The sequence below is a fragment of the Microcaecilia unicolor genome, chromosome 12 (genome assembly GCF_901765095.1).
Source record: "Microcaecilia unicolor chromosome 12, aMicUni1.1, whole genome shotgun sequence".
Lineage (NCBI taxonomy): Eukaryota > Metazoa > Chordata > Amphibia > Gymnophiona > Siphonopidae > Microcaecilia > Microcaecilia unicolor.
Genome location: NC_044042.1, coordinates 15,410,671 through 15,433,852, shown reverse-complemented (window position 1 = coordinate 15,433,852; position 23,182 = coordinate 15,410,671). Strand labels below are relative to the sequence as shown.

Genomic DNA, 23,182 nt, shown 5'->3' with positions numbered 1-23,182 from the left:
TGTAGCCTCAGAATTTTTTGTTTCATTTCCCATGTTTAAGGGAATTTTTATATTGTCCTTTTTAAAAAAAATTAAAATGTATAGCAAGTGTAGTTTTGCTTCTTCAGCTGTTGTGACATAGGCATTGCAGGCTCCACCCAAACCAGGTGATGAACATGTTTCTGCAGCTTCTACTTTCGAGCCTCTGATTAAGACAGTGGTGTAATTTTATTGTTCTCTTTTGCTCTTTGTAGTGAGCTGAAATAATTAGTTTGTCACAGTACATTCTTTTACTTTTGTCGATTTATCAGCCACAAAAGGTAATGAAGATGAATCAAGCTGAACACCCCTTTATGCAAAGCTGAATACCTATCGACCAGAGAAGAGAGACTGCTGGCTCATTTAACAGATAACAAATGAAGATGCATGCCCCTTGGATTATATTACAGTTTAGAACGCATGGTGTCAAGAATGTAAAGGCGTATTTCAATGCAGAGAGAATCTACAGTAAGTGACTCTTTTTTAATCTTTTTTCCTTCAGAATGGCTTTTCTGTTAAGTCTTAGTTTTGTGGTCTTCCATGTACTTTTTGGTTTGAATAGATTACGGTCAATGTATAAATGTTTCATTTAGGGCCTCTTTTACTAAGGCGCTAGCGTTTTTAGCACACGCTAATATTTAGGGCTCACTAAACATTAGAGACGTCCATAGAAATATATGGACGTCTCTAAAGTTTAGTGTGCCCTAAATATTAGCACGCGCTAAAAACGCTAGCGTGCCTTAGTAAAAGACCCCCTTAATTTTTTATTACTTTATAACTTGCCTATCTTTACAGTGATAGGGGAGGTACAGCAAAGAGATAAAATTACAGCAATAAATATAGAAAAGACATAGTTTGTCAATTTGTGATTTAAAAGTAATCCTGTGCTGTATTTATTTATTTGTTTTGCTGCATTTATATCCCACATTTTCCCACCCATTTGCAGGCTCAATGTGGCTTACAATATAATACAACTACAATCACATTGATGGAATAGAGAATCAGAGTATATATAACAGATAAGGTGCATAGGAATATTATGGCAACCATATTAACGGAGAAGAATTTCATAATTATTGCTATTAAGGTTCATACGAAAATTATGTTGATTAAGAAGTGGGTAAGTGGATAACAACATAACATAATGATATCAGGACAGGGTATGATTATCAGTAATTAGGGTGTAAATACAAAAATATATATATATATAATAAAATATGTTCCTGTATTAATGTATTTTGGTGTCATTTAGAATGTCTTGCTACAAGCACACAATTTTATACTTGTAGCTTGTTCAGTGTTATTTTCAGAATGGCACTCATTACAGGCCACCCTCTTTCTCATGTCACATAGCTCAATAGACTTTAATGGCATAACATTCATAAACAGCAGAAATTTTCTGCTATATGTATTAAAAGTTAAACAGTGAACAGTCTCATCTAGAATTGTTGCACTGACAGGAATATAATCTGGTACTACTTTTTAAATTAAGAACTCATGAAAAAAAGTTTATGAAAATGCAGGTAAATGGCAGAAGGTACTTATGTTGTAATTTCTCTGGCAGTAAATTCTAATACATTAGAAATCTAAATAAAACCATTATTGGTTTAAGAAGATGGTACCAAATTATGGGGTCCTTTTACCAAGGTGAGCTAATAGATTTAGCGCGCCTATAATAGTATTAATTTTCAGTAAAAAAAAAAAAAATCACATTGTAACATTAAACGTCTCTTTAACAGTAGGAATAGTGTCATAAATGGGGTGCTGAGATAGCTGTTGTTCAGACCTTGAAATGCCTCAAGCTGAGTACTTTTTCTTCCGCCTATCTGCCTGCATTTTATACATGAAAATATCCTTTAGTTCTTCTCTAAGGGATGGTAAGAAACCCTCTGACTCATTTCCACTGTAAGAACGAATACACCAGTGCTCATGTGTGTTGATGAAAGAAATGTCCTTGTCTCACCATAAACAGCATACCCCTTTCCCATATTTTGTAATGTGTCAGTGATTTTGCCTTTAACTGAGGGAAACATTCCTGTCATTGTTTTGTGTATTTGTAGGTCATTTGAATGTTTTCAAAATATTGCACTTCCTGTCCTCCTTCTTCCCTGGAAGCCCTGCTGTTGGGACTTGTACATTTAATTTGACTTCATTTTTGTTTTAAGCTTTTTTTTTTTTTTGTGATATCATTTGAATGCTGAAATTTGATAGCCACGTCTTGGTGTGGAAAATTCAGTTGGTTTTCTAAATAATGCTAACAAGTAAAGGTAGTCGTTTTTATATGTTTTTGATCAGATGATCTATTTATCCAGCTGGATTTATTTTAGTTCACGAGGCTGCATGGCTAGCGGTCAAAATGACTGCTTATTCCTTTTATTTGAATGAGCTTTACAGATTTGGGTCAGTTTGTATTAATTAATTTCTTTTGGAAGGATGTCAGTATGCAGAACAACAAAGTTTTGGCGTATAGACCTGTTAAGCATTAATAGCCACAGAGTAGCTTTATACTAGCTGAGCTCATCATAAAATTGACAGTTATAATTGAGATGTTTAATTAGGTGTAGAGTTAATAAGGCTGTTACTTCCAAAGGGACTGATGTAATGAGTGCACTGAGAATCTGTGTTAAATTTGTAACACAATTATGTTTACTTTTCATGTTAATTTTTTCTTTATTTCAGATGTAATAAGGTTATGAGGTATATAGTGCACAATAATTAAAATTGTATGTTAAATCAAATGTAAGTAAAAATGTGCATTAAAGTGCAAGTAAAGTTAACTTCTATTTTAACTTCAGTGATTAAAAGTGGAAGTTAATAACTAACATCACACCTTTGAATTGGAGGCTTTCTGGTCCAGTCCTAAATACTCTGTGTCCCCTAAAACAGGGATACTGTGTCCCAGGACCCTTAGAGCAGGACAGCCCCCTCCCCCACCTAACACTTCCACTCATTGAGTTCTCACCTATATTCCAGACTTAGAAGCCACGTGATCTGAATGAGAACTGTGAAAATATTTTAACTATATAACCATAAACTGGAATTACATTTGAGGCAGACTTAACTCATGAGGTTTGCTAGAGCTGGGATAACCTTCTACCATTTTTTCTCTATTAGTCTGGTCATTTCCCCCCTCATTCTATAACATGTCGTCTAAACATAAAGCACCTTTCGATGCTTAAATTTATAGAATACTGCCGTTCAAGAGGATAAGTGTACACTTACGCAAAAGCACAGTGCCTGATTTGCTAGAGAAACATTCACAGGGGAGGGCAGTGAGGCTGACATTCACATGGGCAGCTTACAGAATACTGTAAGTTTTGTGTGTAAATTTATTTTATTTTGTTTATTTTATTATCTCATTTATACCCCATATTTTCCCAACAGCGTCAGGCTTAATGTGGCTTACAGCGCACTGCAGAGGCAGACGCCAGTGCAGTAAAATCAAGCTAATACAACAGAAAACCTACATAAGAAATAATGGGGAAGATGGGCACTAACAGTTATGCGAGCCATAGACCTGTCATAAATGTTCACGCCTACATTTAGGCATGTTGATTTGGGATGCTTAAATGCATGTAAAGTGTTCATATAGAATAGGTTCACTACCCACGGTAATATGGCACTTAGATGTTGGGCCCTGTTATAGAATTTACCTCCTTTATATTCAGCAGATTATTTGGCCTATTTGTGAATGAAAGAGATCACTTTCAGTGAATGTTTAATTCATTTTTTGGATACCAGTACTTTCCATAACCCTATTCTAGTTTGAGGCGCAATTTGATTGTTCTGGATGATTCTTGAAGGAGCACTCTGGGCTGGGCATTTTATTCTGTGTATAATAATAAGCATAAGTCTGGTGCTCGCTAATTAACTGGACATTTATTTCTGTTCTTTCATGTAAAACAGTGACTTTTGGCTGTAGTAATCATTTGAAACTTCTCTATAGGTTGATGATCTGTTGCATAGTGAAACTTGACCTTGCCTTTGAAGGGCATAATTTAGAAAATAAATTAACCATAAAAAGTATGTTAACCAGAACACAACAAAATTAATTAAAAATACGAGTAATATCATTAAAATGCAATTGAAACAACACTCAAGTAAGATATGTAACTTAATTGTAATTGAAATACATCTATATTAAGTGTGCAGAATACTACATGCATAAGTGGCAGCAAAACACCTAAGTGCTATTCTGCAAGGTCCCGATGATCAAAACGCTGGTGCTACACGGAACAGCGCTGGAGTTTACCACCCCAATGGCGCCCGAAAATAACTCCTTCATGATTGACACTAATAGTATGCAAATGATATTCACGCTATTAGATTCGATCATGAGGGAGCAAAGTGAGCGAATGGCACCTGGCGCATGCGTTGAGCACAGCTCTTCAGCACATGCCTAGAACAGGAAGGAGGAGGAAGAAGTGCCTGAGGAAGAGTGTGCAATGCAAGTTCCTCTTTGGAGTTCGGTCCAAAGCAAAGGCATGACATGGGCCAGAGCAAAGTCGTACAGCAGTTCAGTGCTGTGACCAGAGCAAGGACCTGCAGTGTCCTGGTGCTCGGGACAGCAGTGAAGAGGTGTAAGGAACAGCTATGAAGATTTTGAAAAGGAGTCTGTAGTAGTTTTCATTTTGTCAAGTTTCCTTTATAAAGTGCAAAGCATAAAAAATAAGCTCAATGTGTAATGCATAATTTTTGTTGGTCTGCTTAACTAACTCCAGCTCCGAGTTGGCGTAGGGTTCCTGGTGGTAAGAGCACCCTTGTTCAAGGCGCTCTTCTTTGATCATCGTGGTACATTGAGAATGACCCAATTTTAATATGATTTGCATGCTATTTGTGTAAACGCAGTCCTTTTTCCATGCGCTGGAGCCCTCCGATCATCCAGTGCTAGCAAATGCGGGTGCTAGTCTGGCGCTAAAAGCCTCTAGCACCCACATTTGCTTCTGATCATCGAGGCATAAGAGTTTGAGTAAGTGGCACAGTGTGTAAATGAAAGGAGGCAGAGCAAGGGAGGGACATGGACAGGGCTGCCACTTATGCACACACTCATAGAATGCAGTAATTTTCATGCACCCTTGCTGCATTTGGGCACCCATAGTTACATCAGGTCTGTGACTGTTCTAACTGTGGGCACCTAAATGTTAGGTACACGAATACCGGGTTACACTAGTATTCTATAATGAAATCTTGAGTGCCCAGAGTATTGAAGCAAAAAGAGGAGCCCACTTATGGAGCTGCCCCCCATCCTGTGTCGGGCAAGCATGCTTGTGTAGCTTGAATTGCACAGAACTTTTTTAAGGAGGTAGGAGAGAAGGAACAGTGTTTTATTATACAGTCAAAGTTGGGTAGGGCTAAGACATATGAAATAAATAGACTAGGTCAATGTTACAAAGAAAGTCAGGAGCAATAGGAAGTCTCCAACTCGATCCCTGGATTTTTCTTCACCTCTAGCTCAGTGCATTAACCCTCCCTAGTAATACCACTTCCTTAGTCAGATTTCTTGTTTGCTTGTATAAAACGTGGTTTTTCTTTTCTTTTAGCTGGTGCCAAAATTTAGGTGTCAATAGTGTGCCTACTGTATAGAATAGTAGCGCTTATGTATGTGATTTGCACCAGTAATTTGCACACGTATATGTGCCAGGCACTATTTTAGAAACACTAACCTAAATTGCGTAGCATGCAAATGTCAGGAAGGTGTACATGTGGGTGGAACATGGGCATATTGGACCAAATTCTGTGAATAGCACCAAAAAATTGGTACAGAAAAAAATTGCGCTAAGCACTATTCTATAAAGTTAGGCGCTGTTTATGGACTACGCTTAGCCCCAGGATTGACGCCTGGATTTACACCAGGTAAACCCTAGTGTAAATCCTTGTGTCTAACCAGCTTCCGCAAACTACTGAAGACTCATTTCTTCAACAAGACATATCACCAAGATCATCACATGTGAAATCCCCCACATGTACCCAGAATTATCTTAAAATGTTTTCTTGTTATATTACTATTATGCTTTATCATTATCATGTATACCAAAATCCTCTGTAATACCAATTGCCTTTTCTCTTCTCATTTCCACAATTCATGATGCATTGTAAGCCACATTGAGCCTGCAAAGAGGTGGGATAATGTGGGATACAAATGCAACAAATAAATAAATAAATAAATAAATTAGGTGCGGATCCCCCTGATTCTGTAACAGCACACATAATTTGCAGGAACACCCTTGATCCACCCATGACCCTTCCATGAGCATTCCACCTTTTTGGAGCTACCGTATGTGTAAGATTTATGTGCAGATCTCCATGACTGAAAATGAGCTTGTAAATTTCAGTTAATACCAATTAATTTTGATAATGATTATTAGCACCCAATTATCAACGCTAACTGGCTTGTTAAATTATGTGCGCAAATTAAGTACGCGACCAAATTTGCATGCACAATTTTAATCGCCATTTACAGAATTTCAGGGATTATGGACGTTGCGAAACGACATGCACAACTTTAAAAATACTGTCAGTTGCATTCATTGCATGGTGCACTGAGCCATTGCCTGTCCTATTAGGCACACCTAACTTTTGCCACGCCATTGTGGCTCTGCACTAATATTCTATAATGTCTTAAATGCATCCTTAAGCCATTATAGAACTGGCACTAAATGCACCCCTTCGTGGCTCCTAAAATGAAACTCCAATTTATAGAATTGGTGCCACGGAAAATTCTATATACGGAACTCAGTAAAATCTGAAATACAATCTTACAGTGAAAAAGGAAAAAGCCATGTTAGGTGCTGTACACAACAAAATGAACACCACAAATTGGCATTTTAAAAAAAAACCATGAATATCTGTAACACATACAGTGGTGGAAATAAGTATTTGATCCCTTGCTGATTTTGTAAGTGTGCCCACTGACAAAGACATGAGCAGCCCATAATTGAAGGGTAGGTTATTGGTAACAGTGAGAGATAGCACATCACAAATTAAATCCGGAAAATCACATTGTGGAAAGTATATGAATTTATTTGCATTCTGCAGAGGGAAATAAGTATTTAATCCCTCTGGCAAACAAGACCTAATACTTGGTGGCAAAACCCTTGTTGGCAAGCACAGCGGTCAGACGTCTTCTGTAGTTGATGATGAGGTTTGCACACATGTCAGGAGGAATTTTGGTCCACTCCTCTTTGCAGATCATCTCTAAATCATTAAGAGTTCTGGGCTGTCGCTTGGCAACTCGCAGCTTCAGCTCCCTCCATAAGTTTTCAATGGGATTAAGGTCTGGTGACTGGCTAGGCCACTCCATGACCCTAATGTGCTTCTTCCTGAGCCACTCCTATGTTGCCTTGGCTGTATGTTTTGGGTCATTGTCGTGCTGGAAGACCCAGCCACGACCCATTTTTAAGGCCCTGGCGGAGGGAAGGAGGTTGTCACTCAGAATTGTACGGTACATGGCCCCATCCATTCTCCCATTGATGCGGTGAAGTAGTCCTGTGCCCTTAGCAGAGAAACACCCCCAAAACATAACATTTCCACCTCCATGCTTGACAGTGGGGACGGTGTTCTTTGGGTCATAGGCAGCATTTCTCTTCCTCCAAACACGGCGAGTTGAGTTCATGCCAAAGAGCTCAATTTTTGTCTCATCTGACCACAGCACCTTCTCCCAATCACTCTCGGCATCATCCAGGTGTTCACTGGCAAACTTCAGACGGGCCGTCACATGTGCCTTCCGGAGCAGGGGGACCTTGCGGGCACTGCAGGATTGCAATCCGTTATGTCGTAATGTGTTACCAATGGTTTTCGTGGTGACAGTGGTCCCAGCTGCCTTGAGATCATTGACAAGTTCCCCCCTTGTAGTTGTAGGCTGATTTCTAACCTTCCTCATGATCAAGGATACCCCACGAGGTGAGATTTTGCGTGGAGCCCCAGATCTTTGTCGATTGACAGTCATTTTGTACTTCTTCCATTTTCTTACTATGGCACCAACAGTTGTCTCCTTCTCGCCCAGCGTCTTACTGATGGTTTTGTAGCCCATTCCAGCCTTGTGCAGGTGTATGATCTTGTCCCTGACATCCTTAGACAGCTCCTTGCTCTTGGCCATTTTGTAGAGGTTAGAGTCTGACTGATTCACTGAGTCTGTGGACAGGTGTCTTTCATACAGGTGACCATTGCCGACAGCTGTCTGTCATGCAGGTAACGAGTTGATTTGGAGCATCTACCTGGTCTGTAGGGACCAGATCTCTTACTGGTTGGTGGGGGATCAAATACTTATTTCCCTCTGCAGAATGCAAATAAATTCATATACTTTCCACAATGTGATTTTCCGGATTTAATTTGTGATGTGCTATCTCTCACTGTTACCAATAACCTACCCTTCAATTATGGGCTGCTCATGTCTTTGTCAGTGGGCACACTTACAAAATCAGCAAGGGATCAAATACTTATTTCCACCACTGTATAATAATGTCTTGAAAATTCTGGAGTCCTTTTCCTAGCTGAGATGCACTGAATCAGGCTGTAAGAATGCAGGGCATTACCTCAACTAGAATTTTATTATCATGCATTTTTGTGGATTTGTCCTTCGATATGGACAGTTAGAATGTAATATTTAGATGAATCATTGGATCCATTTAATGTAATGGTGAGAGTAAGAAGAGAAAATATTGGCTATAGTACTGATCTAGAATGTAAGGAGTTGGTGTAAACCCTGGGTTGAATGTGATAAATTCTACATGTGGGCAGCTATTCTGATATCAAGGTCTGGTGTAATATGTCTGCATTCACATAGATTTCTTGAAACTGTGCTCTGTAATTTCAGGGTGTCATCACAGGAAAAGGGTGAGGCATTAAGGTGGACACCTATTAGGCATTTTACACATGACACTTTGCATTGTTCTTGTGCCAGGCATTTCATTGTAAGAAAAATTAAGGTTAATTGCTGGATTAGCAGATTTGGGAGGTTGAAGTCTGTATCTGGTTTATTGATACTGAGGGAAAGGTTTTGGAGGAGTTGTTCAGACATATTGCAAAGTTATTGTGCAGTGGGTAGTAGAGCACAGAATCCTCGACACCTGTTATTAAAGCCCTAATCCCTAGTTCAAATAACTAAACTACCATTTTTGCTTGTTTTGTTCTTTTTAACAGTGTGAGGGTAAATTGCAAATGATAACTTAACTTTATTTTGATTGAATCTCTTTTTCTGAATTTGCTTGAATCTTAATTGTGCCCTTGCTGTATCCTAAATGTTCTTAAATCCTTCCGTAGTTTAGAATTGTCCCATAATACCCACAGTGTTGCGATTATACCACATTTAGAGAACCACTGTCATTTTCCTGACTAGATGAAATTGGTATGCATTTTTGTTTCATCTGATCCAAAGTAATCAGCATTCTTTCTGAATAATATACATGTTTGTTTTATTTATTTATAAAACGTATACACCGCTTAAACCTAAGTGACTAACAGCATAACATATATAACACACACTCGCACATTCACACTCTCTCACACACAGTCACTGTCACATTCACTCTCTATGTGTCACACAGTCACACACACTCTCTTGGTCTCATACACTCAGTCTCACAGAGAGTCTGTGTCTCACACACTCTCTCTCGCACACACTGTAGCTGTGTGAAATACACTCTCTCTCACACTGTGTCTCACATACGCACTTGCACACACTCTCATTCTCACACACACACACTCTCTCTCTCACAGACACACTCGCACCCAGACTCTCTCTCTCACACACACACACACTCGCACATTCACTCTCTCTCACACACAGTCACTCTCACACACACTCTCTCAAACATACACACTCTGAGGAAAACCTTGCTAGCGCCCGTTTCATTTGTGTCAGAAACGGGCCTTTTTTACTAGTATAATAATAAAATCAAAAACATACAAACAACAAATGCATCCTTATCCCACACAGACCCCCCCCCCCCCCATAAAATAACAACTAGCAGCTTCTGGTCTTTGACTGCATCACATTAAAAAAGCTTGAGCAGAAGAAAAGGAAAGGAGAGTGGCAGAAAAGTAAGGGAGGGTGGGAGGGGGGAGGGATAGGGAATCTAGACAAGGTACCTTAATAAATATAACACCCCATGTGATGTTAGCGCAATAAAAATTTTTATTTTATTACTCTTTACTGTTCACTTTGACAAAGTATGTGAACCTTTTGGGTACAGTGATAGCAGTTTGTGGGAATGAGGGGAGAAAAGATACAAAAGGGAACAAAACATTGATGACACAAGTTACTGTCATATCTGTATAAATGTTATGTCAATTGCTCTGTTAATTGTTGCATTTCAAGGCTATGTATGAGCTACAGTATCATCAATAAAAAAAGTTGAAACACAAAAAAAAAAAGCTTCAGCAAAGAAATACATTTTCAAGAGCTTCTTGAATTGTCCTGCGTTCGTACAAAAGCGCAAATAGTCAGGCAAAGCTTTCCACAAAACTGGACCTGCAACTGAAAAGGCTGCAGCCCTCGTAAGAGCATAATGTTTAGTTACTAACAGATCAGTTGCTACCTTCTTCACAGAATCAGATCTCAAATTCCTAGCAGATGCAAACAATTTTATCACAAAATGTAAATACCATGGAACATTCCCATAAACAGTCTGGTGACGCAAATATAAGACTTTAAACTGAATCCTAAATCTCACAGGCAACCAGTGTAGCTGCTTCAAAGTGGAAGTACACCCACAATTACCCTCATGGCGGCATTCTGCACCACTGTAATGCTTTAACTCTAGCACTAGATACCCCCAAATACAGAGAATTACAATATGTCTGCCCTTGATATAAACAAGTTTTGTACTACATTCCGAAAATCGGAAAAAACCAACATCGGCTTCAGTCTATATAACAAATGTAGCTGAGTGAAGGATGCTCAAATAACATTGCCAATCTGAGTTTGCATAGTAAGATGGGCATCCATTACCACCCCTAACAACTTCATTTCACTCTTAACAGGCATCTCCACTCCACACACCTGTACTGTCTGGGGCCATCTGTCATCCACAACCATAATCTCGGTTTTCTCCAAATTCAAAGCCAACTTATTCACCTATCACCTTCATATATGCTGATATCTAATCTGATAGACCTGGTCCCCATGCCACTATAGGAAAGAAAAACTGCTCATCAGCAGCGTAAAGGTGGTATTCAACCCCTTGCTGCTCAAACACCCGACACAATGGTGCCAAATAAATGTTAAAAGGGCAGAAGGAGCCGATTCATGCGGGACGCCTCTCCTAACCTCAATGGGTTCAGAAACTTTCCCTCCCGCTATGAACTTGCATGACACGTCTAGACAAATAAGAGGAAAACCACTCATATACTTTACCACCCTCTCCTGTTTCAGCCTAAACAATAACATAGCAACATCTACTGAATCAAACGCGGAAGAAACATCCAGAGATATAAGACAGAAACACTGATTCCTGTCTAATCCCCTTCTCAACGCATTCACTGTAAACACCAACAAAGTCTCCACTGCATGAGCTCTTCTGAAACCAAACCGACAATGATCTTAAACAATCATTCTGCTCCACAAACTCTTCCAGCTGATGCTACTTTTTCCACAACCTTCCCCAGAAAAGGAATAAACGAAATAGGTCTATAATTTGACATAATTGAAGTATCCAATTTCTCTTGTTTCAATAAAGGTCTAACAGTTGCCTGCAGTTGCCTGCTTACATAGTTCTGTTATTATGTTTCAATTTACTGTTTCAAGTGTACCTCATTTATTGTATTTATGTTTATACTTGGTTATTTTACTATTGTTATGCTGTTAAAATTATAAGTTTTATGTTAAATTGTACCTACTGTACACCGCCTTGGGTGAATCTCTTCATAAAGGCAGTTAATAAAGCCCAACAAATAAATAAATAAATATTCCAGGTAAACAACCTTCCTCCAAAAACTTATTCACAATTAATGACAACACTGAAACAACTTTCCCCGCCAACAAACATATAGTAGCAGACGAACAAGGATCCAATAAGGACCTCATCGGGGTAATAGAGGACACAATCGTCTCTATTACCTGTATATTACCTAACTCAAACTCACCCCATTTTACCTCCAAATCTCCACTTCCTCTATCCCATCCATCACTACACAACCTATTCTCCTATCCAACTGAAACATCTCATTTTCCAAAAAAGCAGCATATTCTTTCACATCTGGTCCTAAACACTCCTCCTCAACCCTAGAACCATCTACCAAAACTTTCACCTTTTGATATAACTCACAAGGCCTATTCAAAGCATCACACACCCTCTGTCTAAAGTATTCATTCTATAATCTTTCACAAAGGCTAAGATATTCAACAAGATGCAACTGATAACTCTCTAAATCACCCACATCACAAGACTTCCGCCACTGTCTTTCAGCTTGCCTCAGCTCCCTAGGAACCTGCTTCACAGGCTCAGTTCTCCATAAACAAGGCTTATAGCTTGTATTTTTAACCACTGTTCTCATAGGGGCAACCTCATCCAAAGCCAGTTGTAAAGTTCTATTCCAAATTTCAACTGCTTCATCCACCAAATGATTCTCATCAATATTCAACATAGGCATCCAGTGGTCTCCTAACAGCTCAGCATCAACTGGAGCCTGCACCTGTATCTCTTCCTTCTTCAACCGAGCAACCACCTTCACAGAAGCAAAATGCAAGGCAAAAGAAATCAAATAATGGTCTGACCATGGCAGCACACGTATAGTTGGAGAATGACATAAAACCCTCAGCAATCCAACAAATGTCCCGCACAATCACATCCAACACCAAATGACTCAAATACAAAGCTGGAATGGAATAAAAAAATTACATGATCCCACTGCACAAACATGTCCCCTACCGGATCAAATGGAATATTAAAATCTCCCACTAAACAGACATTATCAAAATTAGACACCAGAGAAAGCAATATTCTGCACCACTGTGGAGAACAATCCATACTCATAATTCCAGGCAGACAGTATAACACACCAAACACCATACATTCATTCTTAAGTATCAGAAACTCACGAAATTCACTTACGTCCGCACATACCACTTTAAAATTCAAATACTTCTTAAAAAAACACAATCACACCTTGTTCTGTCTTTCGATACTGACATGCTTACTCCCATTTAAAACCTTCGGGACAACATTATCTTTCAACTACCAAATCAGACTTCAACAACCAAGACTCAAGCACACACAGAATATCATAACCCTCTACTGCTAACAAATCATACACCAACAAAGCTTTATTTCTAACCAACTTGGCATTAATTAACCCAGCCTTCACAATTTCTTTCGTGAAATTCTCCTCCCCAGTTACCAGCAACTGCTTTAAACACTTTGTAACCCCAGGAAACTGACGCCTACAACATGAGCCCCATACTAATTGCCGATATCTCCCCGTCCCACAAATCACTTCATTCCCTGCCATGAAAATCAGAACACAAACCCCAATACCAACACCCTGAACCCCACCAACCCAACCCACAGTTAACCCCAAGTCCGCCCAAAGGAGCTCCTTCGTTGGCACGACCAAGGCGGTGCTTGCTACTCCGGTGCATCGATCCCCTGGCGCCGACCTAGCCTTTTTCACCATGCACCCATTTTATTTATTATATGACTGAATTTCAGTATGTATTGAACTGGAAGCACTTCTTTTATAAGTCATCAGAACTGAAGTTTCAGTTAAATGTGTTCAAGTGATCAGGTGGGAGTGAGGAATAATAATCAAGTGGGTGAGCCCAGTTGTTTAATAGTAGGAACTGGCAGAACTATTTTTAACCTTTAAGTTCTCAGCGGAACCCATTTCTGAAAAGAATGTGTACTCCTTCCCCTCCAAAATACAGAACGTCAGAAAATTTTGAGAGATAATGGACACGCTTTCAGCAGGTGTCTCTTCTGAATGCCAACATTTCAGTTTCTCCTGTGCTGCATTGTTACTTTTTAAAGGGATAGAAATATATGGCAGTATCAACCAGATGGATGTTCTCCGTTACCTGTTTATATGCATAGTTCTAATTCTGATGGCTACAAAGGCTGCAAGACTTTCAGAGGCATTTTCGATATGACGTCTAAGTCCGACTTCGGATGCTTTGCTCAAAATGTATAGAATCCAAGGGCTAGATGTAGCAATTTTTGAAACAGCAAAATGTCTGGGTTTTTTTCTTTTTTCAAAAACGGCCACTTGCGAGATGTTTTTGTGCTCTGTGCATTTATCTGTTTGGTCCATTTAAAAAAAAAAAAAAAAAGAAAAGTCTAAGGGGAAAATGCACAAAAGCAAGCCATTGGGGATGTAGGAGGAGCCAGCATTCTTAGTAGACTGACCACACAGACGTCCCAGGAGAGCAGTTGGGCACCCTAGTGGGCACTGCAGTGGACTTCACATAAAAGCTTTCAGGTACACATCTCACCATTACCCTCTTGTATTGTGAGCTCTCCAAAACCCACCAAAAACCTACTGTATCCTACTATACACCACTATAATAGCCCGTATGTGTGCAGGTGTCACCTATATATGGGTACAGTAGGTTTTTGTGGGTTTTGGGGGGGAGGGTGACACTTCCCACCACAAATGTAACAGTTAAGGTGAATTATGGGCCTAGGTCCCCTTCTCCACAGTTCACTGCACCGACCACTAGGCTAATCTAGGGACCTGCTTGCTGCTCTAATAGGAATGGCCATAACATCTGAAACTGTCATAGAGGCTGGTGTGTACTGTTTTTTCACATCTTTGGGGGTTGGGAGGGGGTCAGAGACCACTGGGGGAGTAAGGTGAGGGGGGTTATTCCTTTATTCCTCCAGTGGTTATCTGGTCATTTAGGGCACTTTTTGTGGCTTAGTCATTATTAAAACAGGACTAGTTCAAAACATCTTAGTTTTAGTCCTGGACATTTTGGTTTTGTTCCATTATGGCAGAAAAATCTCCAAGTGTTAGGAATGCCCTAATCCCGCCTCCAACACATCCCAACACACCCTTTTATGATTTGGATGCACTACAGATGAACTGCATAGATAAATGTCTGCAACATAGGTTTTGAAAATAGTGATTTGAATGTTTTTGCAAGCAAAATGTCCAAATTCTGCTTTAAGCCACTTTTTAAACTTTGTTTTCTCTTTCGAAAATGAGCCCCTTTCTGTCTTACATAGTACCTGAATAACTGGATCCTAATACACACAGGGTATTTAATATATAAAAACTGGAAGTAAAGGTGAGTAAACAAAAAAAAAAAAAGAAGTTGTATAACCTGATACCTTTTTAATGGACTACCAATACATTTCTTGGCAAGCTTTCGGGAGCTAACACTCCCTTTCTCAGATCAAAACAAAATAGAAAACAAGTACGTGCTTATACATTGAGCGTAGGCTTCTCCACCCAGGCTGTCCTGTTTTAGCTCAAACAGACATATTTATTCATAGCAAGTGCTGTTTTTAAGAGGTAACAAAAACCATAGACACTGGTTGTATTGCATTTCTGTGGGTAAAACAGTACTTTCCACACTGAAATGGACTTTTACAAAGTTTTCCACCTTATATGCAGGTAAACATACACACATTGGGGGGCATTCTATAAATGGTGCAGAAAGATCTGTGCAGAGCACTATTCTATAAACAGCACTGTGGGCTGAGTGCTGTTTGTAGAATAGTGCTTAGAGCTGATTTCTGTGCTGAAAGTTGGGCGCTGGTATTTATGCCATTTGAAACCTGGTGTAAATGCCAACTCTCAATTTCTGGCATTTGTGTGTAGAAAACGGGCTATTTTATAACCCCACACACAACGTTTTGGAACGACCCTTCTTCTTCAGATCAGAAATAAGCAAATGTTGACAAATATCAGAATATATAAGTGAAACACAAAAGCATTCCAATGACAGTCTCACAGGGAGAAGGTGGGGTAGGATAGATGAGAAAGGAGAGCTGGGTGGGTGAGAGACAGGAAGGGATGGATGGTTGATAAGAGGGTGATAAAGCAGTGGAATTTTATGGTTTATAATAGGCTAGAAAACCCAGATCTTTAAGTCCTGTCTGGTGGGTGTCAAAATATTTCATCATTTTGACTTCAAAGGACTTAAGTTCATGGATTGTCTTACAATTTCCTTTTAGTTTTCTCACCATAAGATCATTTTATGCAGTGTTCTGGTTTTGTATAGTGCTGTCCCACAGAGGTGACATCCTGGTTGGCAGTGGAATGTTTAATATTATGTCTATGTAAATTGAGTCTCGTCTTTAGCATCTGGCTTTTTTCTCCAATATAGCACCCTTCTTAACACTTCTTGTATTGAATGATATATACCACAATTGAAGATGAGCATGTGAAGGATCCCCTTATTCTGAATGCTTTTCCCATGAGTGACCGTGGGATCCTGTGAGATGTGTTGGCACAGTTTGCAGCTAGGTATATTGCAGGGATATGTGTCATTCTCTTCTTTTTGAGCTTGTATTGGGAGTGGTTAGTGCTGATACTCAGTGACACTGTCCGGTTACGTGCTCCCACACAAGCAATTTAACCAGGCAAAAGCCTCTTCTGCCCGGTTAAATTGCTTTGATTATTGACCCCATAGTAACATAGCAAATGACGGCAAATGAAGACCTTCATGGTCCATTCAGTTTGCCCAACAATTTGGCTACAGCATAGCTTAATCATACAATGTGTTATATGTTGACTTCACATAACATTATAACATTATACCCATCCATATGCTATGCCTACTTATTAGAGCTGCACAGTTACAATAACCTGAATGATGGAAACAATTTTCCAGAATTGTTATGAATGTATACATATGGACCATAGAAGTGTCTGTACAGTGCCATATTTTTGCTTAACTAAGATCGCCGTTAAAGCACTAGTCCTATAAATGAGCCAATTTTATTCAAGCCTTCAACTCTCTGTACCTCTTGTTCCATTCAAGTCCAGGGGTTATCAAATGCATTTTCCTCCATGTGGTGCCCTCAAGTCCTTATCCCTAAAAGATGTAGGGCAAATATTCTACTGGCAAATTCTTACAACTTTGTTGAGTGTGGATGAGCCTTTTGCTAAATAGCAATTTGCATTAATTATTGCTAGAGCTGTACATTCTGCTCCGTGCAGCTTACACTCTTCAATGTTGTGTTAAAAGTTAGAAGAATTTTGCTTTGATTCCATATATTTTTTATAGAGGGATCCCCTGTGTTTATCTCACACATTTTTGAATTCAGCCACTGTTTTTGTTCCTATCACCTCTATACATATACTTTTGAAAAGTCAAGAGTATGGATGTAAATTAACCCAGAAACATTATGCACCCCAAAGACTGTTTTTTAAATTATCCCCATGAAGAGCAGCTCTATAAACTAGGTTGTTATGTTTACACACGTGCTAAGCATATATATGTCTAAAATAATGACATGTATGTATGCACTTACACACGTAAATGACAGTATTCTGCCTAAATGTTATTCTGCAAATAACCTGCCTAACTTGCATGGTGCGTGTTTTGCAAAGGCGCATACACAATATGGATGGGCTATAAACAGAGCTTCCACTTAAGCAGCACAACGGCATAGACCCCCCTCCCCAATCTCTCGCTACTTCTGTGACTCCGCCCCGATCTCTGTATTGTGATCTGAGCTGAATCTACAACAAAAAAGTCTCCAGGGATCTGCATCAATTGGATCAAAGGGCATAAGGATCAGAAACTGCAAAATGAAACCATCACTACAGTTTGTGAGTTGAAGTTCATATCTTTAACTTACATTATCTCTAAATTTCTGATATCTTTCTGAATCTTCCTCTGCATTAAAACTTCCACAGGAGTGAAGTACAGCCATTTGATTTATGTCTCTAGTGAACAGAAGCACCTGTAAGTTTTTAAAGTCTAGTATCTTATTATCTATTTTAGCTTGCTTCAAGATTTAAAAGCACAAAATACAGGTAGAATTAGCTGACTACATATGGTGGAGGAGTAGTCTAGTGCTTAGAGCACCAGTCTCAACATCCAAAGGTGCCTGGTTCAAATCCCACTGGTGCTGCTTGTGATCTTGGGCAAGTCACTTAACTCTTGTTTAGCCTCGGGTACAAAAAAAATTAGATTGTGAGCCCTTCAGGGACAGAGAAATACCCAGTGTACCTGATGCTACTGAAAAAGGTGTGAGCAAAAATCCAAATACATATCTCATTTTAAACAGGAAGCTGATACTTCGAAGGAAGGAAATCCGTGACATGAGAAATCTGACTGCTGAAAACTTCCTAGAGGCCTTGTCCTACCCCCATGTGGATGTAAACCGCCCCTCTAAAGAAGGTGCTATGCTCCACAAACAGACATTCTCCATGGTTCTCCCCAGAACTATGGATCCTTAAACGTCAAGGACATCAACGAGAGAAAATGGCAAAAATCTCACCTAGATGAAGACATGCTGAACTATAAGAAATACATGACAAAGTACCACCAGGCTTTAACAACAGCCAAAAAATTAATATTTTTCTCAACACATAGAACAAGCTGGAAATTCAACCAAGTAGCTATTTAAAGTAGTAAACAGCTGAATTAGTCAATGGACAAAATTCTGCATCTGTGCTGATAATGTGCAACTACTCATACCCATTGAACCAGATCTACTTACAGCTCTGAGTAAACTGACTGCCTAACCGCAACTCAGGAATGGGTAAACAACAACAAACTCTGTCTGAACCCAAGTAAAACAGAGATTCTTTGGGTGCCAAACACAAGTGGATGAATACCCGACTTTCAAAATACCTTTTGGGAAGTATGAATCCCCCCTAAAATCACAGGTCAGGAATCTTGGGATACTGCTAGACTCATCACTCACTGCAAATTCAAACAACCTTCAAAAATTGTCTCAATGACCTATGACAGCTACGAAATTTCTCTCCATTTCTGACCACAGTGGTCCATGCCATGATAAGATTACAACTAGACTACCGTAATGCCCTGTACTCTGGCCAGACCAAAAAATAGTTTGTATGAGTTCCAACTAATTCAGAATGCTGCAGCACTACTGATAGAAGACTGCAAGTGGCATGACCACATCACATCCTTCCTGCAAAAACTACATTGACTACCAATACTTTACAGGACTAAATTTAAAACTCTCTATGATTTTCAAGGTCCTTGGGCCAGAGTACTTAAAGAATAAGTTAGCCCTTTACACACCTTTCAGACTTCTAAAGTCCTCTCAAGGATCATCACTGTCTGTAGCCTCATCAAAAAAAATTGTACGATGTGATACCCGCCAGGGAGCTTTCTCAGAAGTAGCCCCCATGCTAGCCCCAAAGGGACTATGTATAACTCGAGACTACCTCTACTTCAGGAAGCAGATGAAAGCCTGTCTCTTCTCCCAAGCCTTTAATACATAGGGTGAATTACTGTACACTCATTCTCACCTGGACTATCTTGCTACACACACTGCAACTTAGATCAGTTCCTTATCTCTTGCTTAACTGTACAAAGAATTTGCCTTGAGTTTAGCTAACCATCTAATTATCCCAACTGACTGTGTAACACATATCTTGATCCCATCATATATCTGCACTTGGTCCCTCAGGGTAAGTTGTATTGTATACTTCTTCCCTTGGTACTCTGATCTCATCCCATGGTTTTCAGTATCATCTTTACGCTGATGACTCCCAGATCTACCTCTCCACACCAGAAATCTCAGCCGAAATCCAGGCCAATGTATTAGCCTGCCTGTCTGACATTGCTGCCTGGATGTCTCAGCGCCATCTGAAACTAAACATGACCAAGACTGAGCTTCATATCTTTCCCCCTAAACCAACCTCTCCTCCTCCCCCATTCTCTATTTCTGTGGATGACACTCTCATCCTTCCTGTCTCATCAGCTCGTAACCTTGGGGTCATCTTCGACTCCTCCCTCTCCTTCTCTGCACATATTCAACAGACTGCTAAAACCTGTCGTTTCTTTCTCTATAATATCAGCAAAATTCGCCCTTTCCTTTCTGAGCACACTACCAGAACCCTCATCCACGCTCTTATCACCTCTCGCTTAGACTATTGCAACTTGCTTCTCACAGGTCTCCCACATAGCCATCTCTCTCCTCTTCAATCTGTTCAAAATTCTGCTGCACGACTAATATTCTGCCAGTGTCATTATGCTCATATTAGCCCTCTCCTCAAGTCACTTCACTGGCTTCCTATCCATTTCCGCATACAGTTCAAACTCCTCTTATTGACCTATAAGTGCATTCACTCTGCAGCTCCTCAGTACCTCTCCACTCTCATCTCTCCCTACATTCCTCCCCGGGAACTCCGTTCACTGGGTAAATCTCTCTTATCTGCACCCTCCACTGCTAACTCCAGACTCCGTTCCTTTTATCTTGCTGCACCATATGCCTGTCATAGACTTCCTGAGCCGGTACGTCAAGCTCCATCTCTGACCGTCTTCAAATCTAAGCTAAAAGCCCACCTTTTTGATGCTGCTTTTAACTCCTAACCCTTGTTCACTTGTTCAGAACCCTTATTTTAACATCCTCACTTTAATATTCCCTTATCTCTTGTTTGTCCTGTTTGTCTGTCCTAATTAGATTGTAAGCTCTGAGCAGGGACTGTCTCTTCATGTTCAAGTGTACAGCACTGCGTATGTCTAGTAGTGCTATAGAAATGATAAGTAGTAGTAGTAGAAACTCTTTAGCATCATATCTGTAAGTTGAATGTTCTATTGCATGCTTGTTAGGTATATCATTAGTATTATGCTAACATTGTATTATAATCTCTGGTATTTGAATTCCAGTACTGTTAAATGTGTATATTTTTAATACTATTTCACTGTAATTCTATTATTAGGTTTCAGTTTACGGTTTTCAAGTTTACCTTATTTATTGTATTGTATTGTTATTTATACTTGGTTATTTTACTATTGTTATGCTGTTAACAAAGTTGTAAGTTTTATGTTAAATTATGCTGTACACCGCCTTGGGTGAATTTCTTCATAAAAACAGTTAATAAATCCCAATAAATAAATAAAATGACAGAATATTGTAAGTGAATTTAGGTGCCAGCATTTACATTTTGTCATCCTCACTTTAATATTCCCTTATTTGTTTGTCCTGTTTTTCTGTCCTAATTAGATTGTAAGCTCTGTCGAGCAGGGACTGTCTCTTCATGTTCAAATGGACAGCGCTGCGTACATCTAGTAGCACTTTAGAAATGATAAGTAGTAGTAGTAGTACTACTCTATGGTTGGCATAAGTGCAGTTGCTTACGTGTTAGGCATGCTGATACCAGATTATACCAGTGTTCTGTAATGGAACCTAGGTCCTACCACATGGCCTCAGGGTGCCTAAATGGAGATGGCCATTATCAAAATGGTCTAAGTACAGTCAGCACTAAGGGAGCTAGTTAATAATGTGCATTGAGGGAATAATGCACAGTTTTTGCCCCTTAATGAGTGTTAAAATGGGAAAATCATGTATTGTTTTACCGTAACGCATGTTAGTGTAAGGTAGTGCTTCTCAACCCAGTCCTTGAGTCATGCTCAGCCAGTTGGGTTTTAATGATATCCACAATATATAGGCATGGGAGAGATTTGCATACTTTGACAGGGTCTGTGTCTCGTCACAGGCCAGAACTAGGCAATATAGGAAAACCACCTGAGCCTGAAGGTTAGTCCCGTAGCCCACCCCTTTGTCAGGGTGAGCATCGGGGACCCCTGAGCAGGAGGTAGTAGCGAGTCAGGGTAGCTACGTGGGAGCGAGGGGGACTAACCTTTCTGGAATTCATTTGGATAATTCCCTGATTACTGGAAGCAACTGGCAAGCATCCAGTTACTGTGGTAGGAACTGCATTTGCATCTGATTTGCATAGGTGGACAGACTGTGGGAATTCGTTATAAAAAGGACCACAGAAGGGAGTCAAGGCCTCTTTTGGCCTAAAGGGAAAGACTTGTTCTTCCCATGACTGGTTAAGGCAAACAGTGGATGTATTGTAGAATTATAACTGCAGGGTTTATTTTATATTTTTAGATTTTGCTCACACCTTTTGGAGTTCATTGCTTCCTTTACGCAAGGGGTGAGACCCCTTACCTGGAGAGGATCTTGGACAACTTGCTGGTGGAATACTCATTGGAGGATTACTTACTTTTTGAGAGGGATCCCGTGCTATGTTTTTGCTTTGTTTGTGGACTTTTTGTTCCAGAGATTTATAGACCCACTTTGACCCTTGAATCATCAATTTGGAGAATTCCTGCACACTTGGCCCATACCTTTGGGTGGGAGGTGACAAGGACACTCGGCCCACACCTTTGGGTGGGTGATGTAAGATAGATCTGCATGCACTGCCAAGGAGGCAGTGCATGCAGATCTATCTCATGCATAATCATTTTGGATATCCTGAAAGGCTGATTGGCTGGGTGTGCCCTGAAGACTGGGTTGAGAAGCACTGGTGTAAGGTACTGCAGGCTACATAATGAAATGAAAATGCATGCAAAACATCTTATCAAACATATAAGCGGCGAGTGACCGTACTCACTCGCAAATGCGCAGTAGAGACCTCTGCCCCGCCCCCACGTCAATACGTGATGACGGGGGGGGGGGGGGGGCGGAACACAGAGGGTCTGTACTGCGCATTGCTGAGGGAGGGACACCGCCGTCTAACGCTCCCCCCACCCGAGTCGCCGCCGCCACCCACCTTCTACCCGGTCGGGCCCTCGCTCCACTATTGAAACAGCGAGGGTCCGGGAACGCAGCACTGAGCTCTGCTGAGCTGCCGACATCGCCCTTCCTTCTTCTTCTCTGCCTCTGTCCCGCCCTCGACGACGTTACGTCACACGAGGGCGGGACAGGCAGAGAAGAAGAAGGAAGGCCGACGTTGGCAGCTCAGCAGAGCTCAGTGCTGCGTTCCCGGACCCTCGCTGTTTCAATAGTGGAGCGAGGGCCCGGCCAGGTGGAAGGTGGGTGGTGACGGCTCGGTGGGGGGGGCGCGAACTCGGAGGGGGAGGGGCAGCGGCAAACTCGGCGGTGGGGGCGGGCCTTTCAACCCCCCCTTCCTATAATAGCCCGTTTTTATGGGCTCAAAGTCTAGTTACTATATAAATTGAATAATGCAGCTTGTGTTGAACTTTACAAACTGCATTAATTCCAGGAGCTTAAGGTCACTAACATGTAGTTCAATTCTCCTAGGTATCATCTTAAAGAGGCTG

The 23,182-nt window shown here is 40.4% G+C and overlaps 1 protein-coding gene across 2 annotated transcripts in view; it reads left to right on the top strand.

Moving 5' to 3' along the window:
• Nucleotides 1-23,182, top strand: part of DENND2C (DENN domain containing 2C) — a 151,902-nt gene that overhangs the window by 41,612 nt on the left and 87,108 nt on the right. Inside the window, exon 2 of one of the 2 annotated variants that reach the window (XM_030220812.1) lies at nucleotides 291-486. The gene's annotated coding sequence lies outside the window, so the exon portion shown is untranslated. Of the gene's footprint in view, nucleotides 1-200; nucleotides 487-23,182 lie in introns of those variants that run through there. The other variant, XM_030220811.1, reaches the window with a different exon arrangement.